This window comes from Lycorma delicatula, chromosome 1, assembly GCF_047948215.1.
Source record: "Lycorma delicatula isolate Av1 chromosome 1, ASM4794821v1, whole genome shotgun sequence".
Classification (NCBI taxonomy): domain Eukaryota; kingdom Metazoa; phylum Arthropoda; class Insecta; order Hemiptera; family Fulgoridae; genus Lycorma; species Lycorma delicatula.
In genome coordinates this window covers 164,538,006-164,553,901 of record NC_134455.1, presented here as the reverse complement: position 1 = coordinate 164,553,901, position 15,896 = coordinate 164,538,006, and the positions used below count along the sequence as shown (strand labels likewise).

The following is a 15,896-nucleotide window of genomic DNA, read 5'->3' as shown; positions in this document are numbered from 1 at the left end:
AGTCATAAAAAGCAGTAAATTCTTTCCCGCACATATGCAAACCTCGGTATCAACACGGAATTTTTTAAATTATTTATCCCTTTTTGTTAATAAAAATTAGTCTAATTTTACGGTTGACAAAGGAAAATAATATTTTTAAGGTCTAAATATAAAAAAAACAGAGACAGAATAAAGCGTACCTTAATAAAAATGAAGGTGAAACAGTATTTTATTGTAAATTTTTACATAAATTTTGGATTTGTTTTACCGTATGTTAGTTGTTGCACGTACAAGAAAAGGCGTAAATATTGTTTTTAAATATAAAAAAAGTACATAAACAATAATTCTTAGAAAAAAATGAAATTAATATATATATATTAATGAGTTTATATAAAAAGTTTATATTAAGTTTATGAGTTTATATTAATGAGTTTATTATATATTTAATTTTTCTAAATTAATGAATTCTTAATTCGTTATTTAGAAAATAAAAGATTTTAATAATTGGTGCATAAATTGATTTTTTCAAAGTTTTTTTACAAAATTCTAATCGCTCAAAATACATGTTAACGGTTAATATAGATTAATATAACCTTTAGTAAACTAAATTTTAGTTTAATTTAATATTTATTTAATTAGAATACTTATAAATTTTTATTTTTATAAACGTTTTGGAGATATTAAATTAACATAATTATTTTAATAATTAAAAAAAAGTTTTATTAATGTCTAATAACTTTAAAATTTTTGGTACTTAACTTCTGAAGATGTATTTTAAATAAAATTGAAAATTAGACCGTAAAAAAATGTTAATGACTCTATTCTGAACTTATTCCACACAAGATTTAAATTCAACAGCACGTGAAAAAAATTTGAGTCATCATAGTCATACAAACACAAAGAAATTGACCACAAGCAACAAAATATTCACATGATTTTATTCCCTTTTCAACCCACAAAAACCAACGGTAGACTGAATATAGTTATAAAACACGACTTTTTTTAGGCCATAGCTGAGGGGAATTGAACGAAGGGCAAAGTAGCTGTATGGTTACTACAATGAGGAAAGTTGGGCACGTTATATTGATGAAGTTTCCAGAACTGTAATATATATATATATATTACAGTTTTTTGTCATAAGAAATGTACATAAAATGTGTGTGTATATATATATATATATTTCTTATGATTTATTCTCAGAATAAAACGTTAAAGCATTAAAGTTTTTTCAAAGAATTTTAATTTAATCCTTTTACTCCGGACGACGATAACGTAAAAATATTTTTGCCACCCCCCCCCAAAAAAAAACGAAAATCATCCTTTTAGTGAAAGTATTAATTTATTTTGTTCCAGAGGTTCTTAGTGCAAAAGGCAACAAGTACAGAAACTCGAGGTGCACTTCAGAATACTGCTAAATTTAGCCCTGCGTTTAACAAAACACTGAAAATCACGAGAAATTATTTTTAAAACGTAATCGAAATAACTAACCACAATTCAAAACTTCGTGAACAGCTGGGTTTTCCCAACGATTCAAACAATAAAATTTAAAACAGCATCAATATAAATACATAGCTAATAATTTTCAAACTTTGAAAATGCTCGTCTACTTAACAAGACCGACAAGATTATTTTTCATATTACTGAAATAAATAATTTGTTCGTTAAATAATTTAAAAATAATGTTTATGTAGTTTAACAGAATAGAGCTAAACAAAAAAAAATAATAATTTGTTTCCAGTAGAAAATAATTTATCAGTAATAGTAAAATGGATATTTATTTAATTTCAATTTTAACGACTTGTAGAAAATAAATATTTTAAAACACTACTAGTAACAACTACCTGTCAATTAAGACATAATGTAGTCGATACAATATAACAATAATAAGCAAAAAAATTACACTGGAAACAAAATTAGAAGTTTTTTAATATATCGCTTTTAATTTGTATAAATATTAGGGTACGTAATTTAATCTAAAAATTACATAAAATCGAGTAAATTGATTCTTATTCAATTAACAAATATAATGTGTGTCATGTATGTCATTTGTTAAACTTGAATAATTAAAGAGCAATATTTATGACTTGTAAAATTAACTAATAATGATTATTTTATTTTTATTATAATGAATAATAATGTGAGAGAATTTAAAACTCTCGATTAATGGAAGAAAGATAAAATTAATAAATTAACATAACAAACAACAAGGTAGATAATCAAATACATATGTTACAGAAATTAACATTAAAAATACGATAAAAAAATACATAAAACTGCAGACTGAACCGAAAAGCAACAATATATAGCTTATGCTATCTTCCTAACTAAAATATGAAAGTCGAGAACAGTAAATAAAAAAAATAACCAAAATTATTTGACAAAAATACCATTATTGGAATGAATATGAAATCTAATATATCAAAGAGAGTGAAAGTATAATTCCAATATTATAAAACACTGCAGTTTTATCTCTGTTTTTAATCCGTTGCATTTCCGTATTGAAATTAAATTTTAACTCAAAACAACCGAATCATTAAACACTCAAACAGTAGCTCATGTGATTTATAGCCTTTAAATTAAAAATATACCAAAACTTTCTTAGACTAAATATAGATATTAATAATTAAATTAAAGTATTTCAGATAAAAAATATATAAAGAAATAAATTATTCCTTAATTCCTTCGTTTCAGTAACTGGAATGGGGAGCACAATATAACTAATTCCAAACCGATATATAAAAAATTATTTCAACTATAAAAAATTTTATCTTTTAACTTCCACAAAAGTCAAAAACTATTAATCTAACTCTACAGTCTATAATAAGAATTAAATTTTTTTTTTTAAATTTTTAAATACATTATGTAGGATTGTAATGTACAAACTATTAAAATGCATTCCAAATTACATTACAGCTTAATAGAATTAAATGGAATAATAAAAAAAGAGATTTTGGTAAATTAAGTAATAGTATAAAAAAAAAATCATAACGTAAATTTCATGAAACTAAATTACAGTAATTTCGAATTTCTTGGTTTGAATTCTTTATTTGTCAAAACAAAGCAAAAAAAAACATCGAGTAAAGAATTTTACTACTAAAATTGATTGTAAATGAATTACGCGAGAACATAAATACAAACATTAGAACAGCAAGACAAATTTAGAATTATAATAAAAACAAAATAGAGAGATCAATAACGCCTAATAAAATATAAGCAACAATGAACTACTGACTATCTGCGTGTTAAAGTTAGTAGAAAAAAATGGAATTTATTTTAAATAAAAATATTCCGGCACTAAATAAAGTAATAAACTATCAGTTAAAGACAAATAACCCTGCTTACTATTAGAATAAACAAACAGCAGTTTTCAAATAAGATTAACGACAAAAATAATAAATAATAAACAAAACAAAATTGGAATTATCATCGAATAATGATATTTCATTTCTTTTATTACGCTTACAGAACATTAAAACCATGAAGACGAACACAAAAATAATGTCTAATGCGGAACACAGAGTTTTAATAATTAAAATTAGTTTCCTTTCATTTGCAAAACGATGAAAAATTATACTCTTCCCACAAAAACTTTCAGTATAACAAGAACCCTGATGCGCGTGTACACGTTGCCGTTATTATTTATACGTTTGGATTAATAACCTGCTGTATTTTGTAAACAAACAGTGAGAGATGAAGTATAAACCGTGTCACTGTCTCTGAGGTTGAGAAAAAAATTCTAAAACAAAACAACCTCTTAACCTATTTTAAAATATTAGCTGTATAAATATAGATTAATTAAGTTCAATGTATGAGCTTTCAGATAAATACTTTAAGTCGTATTAAAAACATACTTACCAATCGGTAGTAATAAGATAATAATCCAATATTACTGATAATCCCATTTCGGCACAAACTTCACAGAACACACACACGCGTCCACGCAACAATTTAGCTGCTGTTTACGGCCATAGCAGCAGCGCTTACACAGTACACACCCGCATAGTACGACGTTACACAACTGAGACGCGATTCCTTTCCCTTTCAGTTCGGCTTCCTCCCCTCTTTCGCCGCGCCCCTCACACTCTCTTTCACCGATCCCCACTACTACAGTCTCTCGATCTGTCTTTCTCACTCCTCACAGCTCAAGGTCGGCACACTACGTCTGCGCAATCTCTTACCTTTCGCAAAACGCCTATAAAAAAGTTTTCCCTTTTCATCGTTTTCTTTGTTCAGCGACGCGCGCTATTGTTAAGGCCACAGTGGAGATGACCTTCAAAGCGGGACACATCGTGGCCTTCCACGCTTCAAGTCGCCCTGGTCTCTTCAAAGTCGACGTCTATTCTAGTTTTTTCTTAATTGATTCTAATATAATTTAAGCTAAATTTGATATAATTCTAAACGTGAAATTCTAGATATAAATTATCTTATTTATTGCACCTTAAAACACGGAAATCGTAAATGTTATGTTAAAAATAAATTGTTTTTTTAAAAGCTTTTTTTTAATTTATTCGTTCAACTCCTATAAAAACTGATTTGTTACTTTTTTCTGGGAAGGAAAATTAATTACGTCTCGTAACTTCATGAAAAATTTTCGCGTAATAGTTCACGTACGGATTAATTTTTAACAACTTTGTAAATTCAACTTATTGAGATGTAAATATTAAAAGAATATCAATTGATGCCTTCTCCGTCAAAATACGATACGCTCTAAAATCTATTTATTGTTCTACCAACAGTTTATAATGACATAGATATATTTAAAAAATACTTCTGAACATGTCTTCACGTCTAATTTAAAAGTTTTAAATCTTCATTTTTAATAGCTATCTGAATTGCTGAACTAAAACAAAAAAAAAAACTATAAGTATAAAAAATAAACTTTCCCCAAGATAGTAGTCATACAAGCAATAAATATTATATTATTCCCACGAAAAAAATGATAAAACCAAATAGGTAGAAAATTATAAAGGTTTTTACAAACTCTTTATAATGTGCGGAGGGCATATTTGCTCACACTTAGAAAAATGTTTTCTATAAAATCTGTTTCAAATATAATATTCTTTTAAAGTTTTCATTCCCAGGTTCTGTAAAATTAATTCAGAACAAGTTAATCGTGAAAACTGCTTTATGAAACAACGGATACAATTGATTTGGACTTTCAAGAAATATCTCTGCCCGTGTTACTGAAAATTTTGGTGCTTTTCTTTTATGTTTTAATAGTTTTATTTAAATGCATGCGGAGCAGTTAAAGTAAACAAAAAAAAAGTTTGAAAAATAAATATTTACCCCTTCATAAAATTTAAAAAAAATAATGAAAAGAATTATCTTTAAAGAAGAATTAAGAAAATAAAGGTGTGGTAAGGTAGCAAGTTTCATTAAAACCTACAACCGGTACCTCAGATTTAATGATCCGAATGAAAAATCAGTCACTGATGAAAATATTACGACTGGGTTTCCTTATATCAATGTTTTTCTCTTCCGTTATTGTATTGCGCTCCCTATATGAATCATGAGACCTTGCCGTTGGTGAGGGAGCACTTGAGTGCTCAGTGATACAGAGTAGCTAGACCGACAGTGCAACCATATCGGAGAGTCTGTTGAGAGCCAGAATAAGGGATGATTCCTATAAGAGGGCAGCAGATCTTTCAGTAGTTGTTAAGGGCGTAAAACAGGACGACTTAAACGGCCATGTTAACACCACTCAGTCCTCTGAGTACTGCACAGCTGAAAGCAATGGAAAACTACAGCTGATTTTTTTCCAAGAAAATGTAGCTCTCTGCATTTTCATATAGCAATGATGGAGGCGCCTTCCTTGGTAAAATATTCCGGAGGTAAACTAGTCCCCCATTCGGATCTTCGGGTGGAGACTACTAACGAAGTGGTCACCAGAAAATTAAAAATAGCATTCTACGAGTCGGTGCCTGGAATGTTAGAAATCTAAAAAAGGTTGATAGGTTAGAAAATTTAAAGAGGGAAATGGAAAGAATAAATGTTGATGTAGTAGGAATTAGCGAGGTTCGGTGGGAAGACGAAAACAACTTTTGGTCAGGTGATTTTAGAATAGTTAACTCAGCTTCAAATAATGGGCAGGCAGGAATAGGTTTCGTAATGAACAAGAAGATAGGGAAGAAAGTAGAGTATTCAAAATGCATAGCGATAGAATCACTGCAATAAGGATAAAATCGAAACCAAACCGACAACGATTGTTAACGTCTACATGCCTACAAGCGCCCATGATGATGATGAGGTAGAGTGTGTATACTAGAGTGGTCCAAATAGGGCAAAATTAAAGTCGAAAAACGTGCACCCCCTGATTTAAAAGTACTCTCAAAAACAAAATTTTTGACGCGTTGATGAACCCTTTTCGTTCGAATAAAGTCATCCCCCACTCCACTTGAATTTTAAAGGGGATTTAACATGGGTTTTAGGTTATTTTCAAGTCGTGACGATATAGCGCTAGCATGTTTCATCACAAAACTTCAAAAGTAACGTATATAAGGGTTTTGGGGGTCGGAGAACACGAATTTGAAGTCAAAAACTTATTTTGACACATTGTAACTGTCAAAATCGCTGTCAATCAATTGACAACTAGCGTTCTTATGAAGGAAAATCAATGTTAGACATTACAAACAACGTTAATTAGGGTTTTTGGGGTCGGAGAACACGAATTTGAAGTAAAAAACTCATTTTGGCTAGGTACGCTAGTTCTTTTTGATGAAGACATCTCAACTGAATTAAAACTGAAAATGGTTGAAAAAGTAGCAATTTCGGGTGAAACTTACGAAAATTTATTATCTGCGACAGATGATGATTGTGATTATGATAACGAACCTGCTCACACGAAACGCTACGAAACTAAAAATGTTAACGAATTGTTAAACAAAGAAATCGACTTTTATGTCAACACGGAGTCCTTGAATTTTTTTAAACGATTCGAACTTGCGACTAGCTTTCTAGAAATTGATCCATGTAAGTGGAGCGAAAACGAAGATTATTTGGCTGCTTTGAATTGTGTTAAAAATCTAAAGGTCGTCAATGACTGCTCAGAAAGAATGGTTAAGTTGGTGAAAGAATTTAGATGTAAATTCACTAGAGATGAAAGTTAATTGCAATATATACTACAAATTGTAAATGATCATCGCAAAAAACATCCAAATGTATATAATTACATTACATATGTAATGTAATATAATAATAGAAATAGAAATCAAAATTTTAACAACATTATTTGAATAATTATATACATGAATATAACATTTTTAAAATAAAATGAGAGTTGATCTTTTTGAATCTATCCTTCAGATTTTTTTTAATTGACAACAACTTCAACAGTTTTAATGTGTCAAAACAATTTTTTCACTTCAAATTCGTGTTCTCCGACCCCAAAAACCCTAATTAACGTTGTTTGTAATGTCTAACATTGATTTTTCTACATAAAAAAGCTAGTTGTCAATTAATTGGCAGCGATTTTGACAGTTTTAACTTGTCAAAATAAGTTTTTAACTTAAAATTCGTGTTCTCCGACCTCGAAAACCCTTATTAACGTTATTTGCAATGTCTACCATTGATTTTTATACATAAAAACGCTAGTTGTCAATTGATTGACAGCGATTTTGACAGTTACAATGTGCCAAAATGAGTTTTTTTAATTCAAATTCGTGTTCTCCGACCCCAAAAACCCTTATTGACAATTTTTGTAATGTTGAGCATTGATGTTTTTCATAAAAATTCTAGTTGTCAATTGATTGACAGCAATTTTGACAGTTGTGATGTGTCAAATTAAGTTTCTGACTTCAAATTCGTGTTCTCCGACACCAAAAACACTTATTAACGTTGTCTGTAATGTCAAACATTGATTTTCCTTCATAAGAACGCTACTTGTCAATTGATTGACAGCGATTTTGACAGTTACAATGTGTCAAAATAAGTTTTTGACTTCAAATTTGTGTTCTCCGACCCCAAAAACCCTTATATACGTTATTTTTGAAGTTTTGTGATGAAACATGCAGCGCTATATCGTAACGACTTGAAAATAACCTAAAACCCATGTTAAATCCCCTTTAAAATTCAAGTGGAGTGGGGGATGACTTTTTCGAAGGGAAAGGGTTCATCAACGCGTCAAAAATTTTGTTTTTGAGAGTACTTTTAAATCAGGGGGTGCACGTTTTTCGACTTAAATTTTGCCCTATTTGGACCACTCTAGTGTATACGAAGAGATTGCCAAGCAATTAAACACATAAAAGGAGAGGAAAATTTAATAAGAGTTCCAGATTGGAATGCAAGCATTGGAAAAGGCAAGGAAGGAAATACAGTGGGTGAATACAGGCTGGGCAAAAGGAATGAAAGAGCGGACCGACTTATACAGTTTTGCACGAAGTATAATTTAGTAATTGCCAACACCCAGTTTAAAAATCATAATAGAAGAATATACACATGGAAAAAGCCAGGCGATACTGCAAGGTATCAGATAGATTATGTCATGGTTAAGCAAAGATTTAGAAATCAACTCGTCGACTGCTAAACTTACCCTGGAGCAGATATTGATAGCGACCATAATTTAGTGATAATGAAATGTAGATTGGGGTTTAAAAACCTGAAGAAAATGTGTCAGATGAATCGATGGAATATGGAAAAGCTTGGAGAAGAGGTGGTAAAGAAGATTTTTGAGGAGGACATCGTAAGAGGTCTGAGTAAAAAAGGTAAGTAGAAAATGTAGAAGAAGAATGGGAAAATGTTAAAAAGGAAATTCTTAAATCATCAGAAGCGAACTTAGGCGGAACAAAGAGAACTGGTAGAAAACCTTGGATTTCAGACGATATATTGCAGCTGATGGGTTAACGTAGAAAATATAAGAAAGCTAGTGATGAAGAAAGTAAAAGGAACTATCGACAGTTAAGAAATACTATAAACAGGATGAGCAAACTAGCGAATTAAGAGTGGATTAAAGAAAAGTGTTCAGAAGTGGAAAGAGAAATGGACATTGGTAAAATAGACGGAGAATACAGGAAAGTTAAGGAAAATTTTGGGATACATAAATTAAAATCTAGTAATGTGTTAAACAAAGATGATACACCGATTTATAATACGAAAGGTTAAGTCGATAAGTGGTGGAATATATTGAAGAGTTATACGGAGGAAATGAATTAGAAAATGATGTTATAGAGAAAGAAGAGGAAGTCGAAGAGGATGAAAGGTAGAAGCAATACTGAGATCCGAATTTAAGAGAGCATTAAAAGATTTGAATGGCAGAAAGGCTCCTGGAATAGACGGAATACCTGTAGAATTACTGTGCAGTGCAGGTGAGGAAGCGATTGATAGGTTATACAAACTGGTGTGTAATATTTATGAAAAAGGGGAAGTTCCGTTAGACTTCAAAAGAGTGTTATAGTCATGATACCGAAGAAAGCAGGAGCAGATAAATGTGAAGAATACAGAACAATTAGTTTAACTAGCCATGCATCAAAAATCTTAACTTCAATCCTGTACAGAAGAATTGAGAGAAGAGTGGAAGAAGTGTTAGGAGAAGACCAATCTGGTTTCAGAAAAAGTAAAGAGAAGCAATTTTAGTGCTCAGATTAATAGTAGAAGGAAGATTAAAGAAAAGCAAACCAACATACTTGGCATTTATAGACATAGAAAAGGCATTCGACAACGTAGACTGGAATAAAATGTTCAGCATTTTAAAAAAATTAGAGTTCAAATACAGAGATAGAAGAACGATTGCTAACATTTACAGAAACCAAATAGCAATAGTAATAATTGAAGAACATAAGAAAGAAACCGTAATAAAGAAGGGAGTCCGACAAGGATATTTCCGACCCCCGTTACTTTTTAATCTTTACATAGAACTAGCAGTTAATGATGTTAAAGAACAATTTAGATCCGGAGGAGCAGTACAAGGTGAAAAGATAAAGATGCTACGATTAACTGATGATATAGTAATTCTAGCTGAAAGTAAAAAGGATTTAGAAAAAACAATGAACGGCATAGATGAAGTCCTACGCAAGAACTACCGCATGAAAATAAACAAGAACAAAACGAAAGTAATGAAATGTAGTAGAAATAATGAAGGATGGACCACTGAATGTGAAATAGGAAGAGAAAAGATTATGGAGGTAGAAGAATTCTGTTATTTGGGAAGTAGAATTACTAAAGATGGACGAAGCAGAAGTGATATAAAATACCGAATAGCTCAGGCGAAACGAGCTTTCAGTCAGAAATATAATTTGTTTACATCAAAAATTTATTTAAATGTCACGAAAAGATTTTTGAAAGTATATGTTTGGAGCGTCGCTTTGTATGGAAATGAAACTTGGACGATCAAAGTACCTGAGAAGAAAAGATTAGAAGCTTTTGAAATGTGGTGCTATAGGAGAATGTTAAAAATCAGATGGGTGGATGAGGTGACAAATGAAGAGGTGTTACGGCAAATCGATGAAGAAAGAAGCAATTGGAAAAATATAGTTAAAAGACCAGCCACATATTAAGAAATCCTGGAATAGTCGCTTTAATATTAGTGGGTCAGGTAGAAGGAAAAAATCGTGCAAGCAGGCAACGTTTGGAATACGTAAAACAAATTTTTAGGGATGTAGGATGTAGAGGGTATACCGAAGTAAAACGACTAGCACTAGATAGGAAATCTTGGAGAGCTGCATCAAACCAGTCAAATGACTGAAGACAAAAAAAAAATATTGTGAAGCATATTTCCTAGATATTAATTTTATGCTAACTGCGAGACCAGAGAGGACCCCGGAAAGACCAAGGAGGCCTTGAATTTTTTTCATCTACAGTTCGTTTATATAAAAAAATTTAAAAGTTTGTAAATTAAGAAGCTAATAAACCTGAGGACATAGATGGACAACAGAGCTCAAACTTTCCATTCCACAAGGATGTTACTGGACTTGAAACGGCACAAAGATACAGTCTGGATATCCAAATATTTTTACATTTTTAATAAAAATTAAAGTATCCATAACCTCTTACTACCATAAATTCTGTTTTTTTAACCTTAAATTAAAAACATTTTAAAAAAACAGGCCGAATATCAGAGTATTTTATTCGGTTATTTGATTGAAAATAGAAATGGACCATAATCCAGAATGGCAAATTGTCTCCAAACTTTTTCACACCAATTTGTTTCTATTTTGACATTCAAACTACGACATCCTTTGAAAAAACGGTTGGAATAGGCAGTATTTCATTTTTTCTTGTGTTAAGAAATCTGATTAAATAAGCGGGCAAAGCAGGACACTGTATAATACACTGAATATTTTGCTGCATGCCCACAAGCAGAAGACATATTTGAATTATCTTAATTTTATTTTGTTTAATGGAGCCAAAGGAACTACGGAGACCTGTTAGATAGAGGTCTTGATAGTTTCATCTTAATGCCTTTTTACTTTATCTTGGAAAAAGAACGATATTTGATGAACAGTATGAATATGTCAACATTTTCATATATTATAATAATTTTCGCTTATAAAAGGGGGCTATGGGTGTTTAGCGACAAAGGATCCAAACACTACATTCGGATTCTTACTTGTCTTTAAACATAAATCGGGTTTAAAAATAATAACTGAATATTGCAATGCTTCATTTTCTTATGTAAAGGAATTAAGAAGTCCATCACAGAGACTGGAATCAATTTTGAAGCTTCAACCTTTCGAACATTATTATTAAGCTTCCTGGCTTGATTTTACGGGTAGAATGTCTTTTGAAAACGAACAGTCTAAATGAATATAAAAATATTTAATATTTGTATATTAAAGGGCCAGGAGAATTACAGAATATGGAGGAAGAGGACATTACTTCTACGAGACTCGAAATAGTCAAGTATCAATTAGTGAAGGAATTATTTAGATCAGTAATAGTTTTCAAGATTATCCCGGAGAAAAAATAAACCCCGTTTCTTCATGTAGTAATATAGATAATGTGAAGTGAAATTTAATATATATATATATATACTTGTAAGGTGCGATAACCATAACATTTGGATGACCTGAAGAAATTTAGTTCGATATATACGGGCATATTACGCAAGAAAAGAACAGCGGAAACTATTTCAACAAATGTCTTCTTGAAATAAGTCTTGTTCAAGGATTTAAGAACACCATCAATTAGACGAAAAGAAAGGTTTTTGAAAATCTCATTTTGCGTACGATTAACAAATTAATTCATTACAGAATCAAAATAAAAACTCATAAAATTTATAGAACTAATAATTATAAAAAATTTGTAAACAAGTGATCATAGCTGATCAACTATTAACTGACGTTACGAAATCCTGGTTCAATTTCAGTCAAAGAGGATAGATTCTGTTAACGAGATTGGAATACCCGATTTATTATCATATTTAATCGTTTGAGATCAATTAGAAAGATAAAGTTAAAAAAATACCTGCATTTAAAGATTGTCCTACCTTATTTTAATAATCCCAGGTGAATAGGATGGTTCTGCAGCTTCATCCTCCTCATCTGCTTGATCTTCAAGCTTTCTTTTTGCCTTGTGTTTCTTTGACAGTGCTTTTTTGTGGAGTAGATTCATCTGTAAATCCGCCTTTCGAATTCTTACATTGTTATCATTATACTGTTATGCCCAGGTTCGATTCCTGACATCTTTAGTAAAAGTCATTCACTATATTTTCCTCATTAAAACTACTAACGGTTTCATGTACTCCAAGCTTAAGGGTCTTTAACCCAAAAAAGACTATTTTTAGTAATCGTGTTCATGTTACATTGTTTACAGACTAATTCGTATTCACAGGTATAGGAACACAGTGCGTGCGTTGGTTTTTCATCAGAGGCGGATATATAGAAATACATTGTCCAAACGTCACGTCTCATTTTTTCTTTATAGCATTTTTATAATATTCTGCTATTGACGTATACTTGCATCAGACAATCTATTATGCATCCCACTGACTTTCCATTCTTTATATTTTTATTTTATATTGCCATTCTCTTTCCAACATGCCCTTATTTACTTATAGTACAGTTATCTCCATATAAATTCAGATTTTTAACTGCAGTGAATGCTATGAGAATAGAGAGTCTAAGAGTCTTTATTCTCAAGATAATTTGCATATTGAATACTTGTAATGAGTAAACGCTTAAAAATCTCATTGGCTGCTTCACCCTCCACTCCGCTGCTTACTCCACTATAGTTGGCCTGACAAGAAGAAACATGTTGATTTTAAAATCTCTGGGGACAGCATCAATATTTTTACATGATTTCTAGACCAGTTACTTTTCCTATTCAATACTTGTCGTTGTTACCACAACATTTAGTGATTTTTCCTGGTTTATACCAGACACCACTCAAAGCAACTTACCGATGTCCTTGTCCCCATCATTAATTGATACAGTTTCCTCTACTGCTTCCAACATAACCGCCTCACAAACTGATTTAGTAGAATTTGTGATAATCTTTGTATAATTGGTAAATTGAGCAGGTTTTGACAAATTTAAAATTGCACACAAAGTGGTTGCGGCAGCATACTCAACCTATAGCACGAAGGCGATATACAATTCTCCATAGTTATGCCATGTAATGGAAATTTATGTAAGCCAGATTATTCATCATCTTAATCAGTACAAACAAACGAAAATAAAAAATATTTATCAAGCTTGTATCCATTGCAGTACAGTTTTAATTTTGAGCTAGGCCATAATTATTATTAACATTAATTTCTAAATTACCATTGGAATCAAGACAAGTAGGTTGTTGTTTATTATTGAAGAAAATGTCAACATTTTCTTCGCAACAATAGTATTTTGTTCTGAATTTGTAGATTGTTCATACTAAAAAAAATCAGAAGTTACTTTAGTACTAGAGACAAGTTTCGTTGGCTACTTTATACGGCTGTGGCTACTTTTTACTTTACGGCTAACTTTGAGAACAATATTGAAATAATGCAAGTGTTGTACTACTTTAAAATTATCTTGAAAATAAAAATAGCAACAAAACCTCTTAGTTTTCACACACATATACGTACATAAATTCCTTACGGCAGTTTCTTGATCTGGAGTACAACGGGAATTTACAAATTCTTCATAATTAGAAACTAGATTTGGATAAGTTGAGATTAGATTAGCCTTAATTTTAAAATAAACGGCTTATGTTTTCCGATTCTTGAATGCTGGTTGAGATCTTGGCATATTCACAAAGAAAAAAAATTAGTACAAAAAACAAACAAAACGTTTTTTGAAACAGACCTTGTTTTTTAAACACAAAAACAAAACAAAATTCACCAATTTATAACTTAACCTTTCAATTAACTTTTGTTTTTTAGCCTCCAGAAACAACGTTAGGTATTACCTTCAGATGATGAAAAAAATTCCCATCATCAGAAAGATGATGGGAATTCTGCAGTGCGTGAAAACGCCAAGCCTGACCGGGATTCGAACCAGGAATCTCCATATAAAAGGTCGAGACAATACCACTCGCCACGGAGACCGACTTTCAATTCACTTATAAGCAAACATATGTTCATAGAAAAACAATAAATAATACCTGTCAAGCTAGATAATCAACATCGAAGATAAAAACTATGTTACTTAGCGTATGTTGATAATAAAAATATGTTGTAACAGTGTCTTTAAAAATTTTATATAAATATTTTTATGGAAAAAACTTGCAATTATTTTATATCAAATTAAACAGCAAAATTTAAATAATAATATACACTTTTGATATTGATTTTCATCTTTCGACATATGAACCCTCTTAAACGAAAATTATCTATAGCATAAAAAATCAATTTTTCTATAGTAACATGTTACTGTCTGAATGTTGTTGAATATATGTTGAATGTCGTTACATGTATGTTGTTGAATGTTACTGTTTCTCAAACATAATGTAATGTTATAACTTTCAAAATAAGAAAAATTAAAAAAAAATTGACTGATATTACACATATTTTTTGTTTTATTGCAATTTAATTTATTTATTTATTATTATTTTTTGCTGAAAATGAAAGATCCTTTATTTTAAATTTACTTTATAAACACTTTCAGTCGCTTTGGCGATCATCTTCAGTACTGTTGTGTTCCAGAGAGTCAGTGTGTACGTTCAGTTGTGTATTGTTGCTTTTTTGTGGTTTTCTTTGGCTTGATTTTGTTTTTGCAGTTTGCTTATTTACAATGGGTTAGGTTGCCATAACCTAATATGACTTTAACTTATCTATGGAGTGTTGTGTTATTCAGGTTTTTCTTTGGTTTGATTAATTGATTTTATTTTTGTCTTTATTTCTAAATAAATGTAGTTTTAGAAATTTATTTTAACATGATTGATTAGAAGCAGTTTTTCGGGGGGGAGGACGGATTACGAGACAAATCTGGTTGGTGTTGTCTTTATATATATATGGAAATGGTATGAACGGGTGGTTTAGGGAAGGAGTATTGAAGGTGTTGCTGATGGATCTATTGCATTAGCTGCGAAAAAGTTGTATTTGAATCCAACTACAATCTTGCAGTGTATGACGAAGGAGAGATGAGCGGCACGGGATTCCATGGAAATATTGCTAATAGACATAGACTGCTTTACTTAATACAGCAAAGCTGTATTAAATTAAGTGGATGTGGCTTTTAATAAGGTTTTGTGCTGCGCATGAAAAGTGTGTTTCTTGTTAATGTCTCGTTATTGGGCACAGCAGGAGCTGTAGATTTGACCAGGCGTGATTGCGGGGTGAAATGGCGCAGCTGGTGGTGAAGACGGTATCTCGCCAAGTAGACACTGGGACCACAAGTATTGAGGGGGGAGTGCACAGGTTTGGGAATTCGAGTTGGACGTGATTAATAGGGATGTGATCCACTTTTTGAAGGAAAAGAAGCAGCGGGGGATAATCAGTATAAGGAGTTTGCTACTGATGTAGCATTGCGTGGTTACTGAGGCTATGCTGGAAGAGCTAAGTCGTGGAA

At 31.2% G+C, this 15,896-nt stretch overlaps 1 protein-coding gene across 1 annotated transcript in view; it reads right to left on the bottom strand.

The window, feature by feature from the left end:
- Positions 1 to 3,982, bottom strand: part of LOC142318214 (transcription factor Ken 1-like) — a 123,113-nt gene extending 119,131 nt beyond the window's left edge. The window contains exon 1 of the mRNA XM_075354778.1: positions 3,835 to 3,982. The gene's annotated coding sequence lies outside the window, so the exon portion shown is untranslated. The remainder of the gene's footprint in view (positions 1 to 3,834) is intronic.
- Positions 3,983 to 15,896: the final 11,914 nt, after the last annotated feature.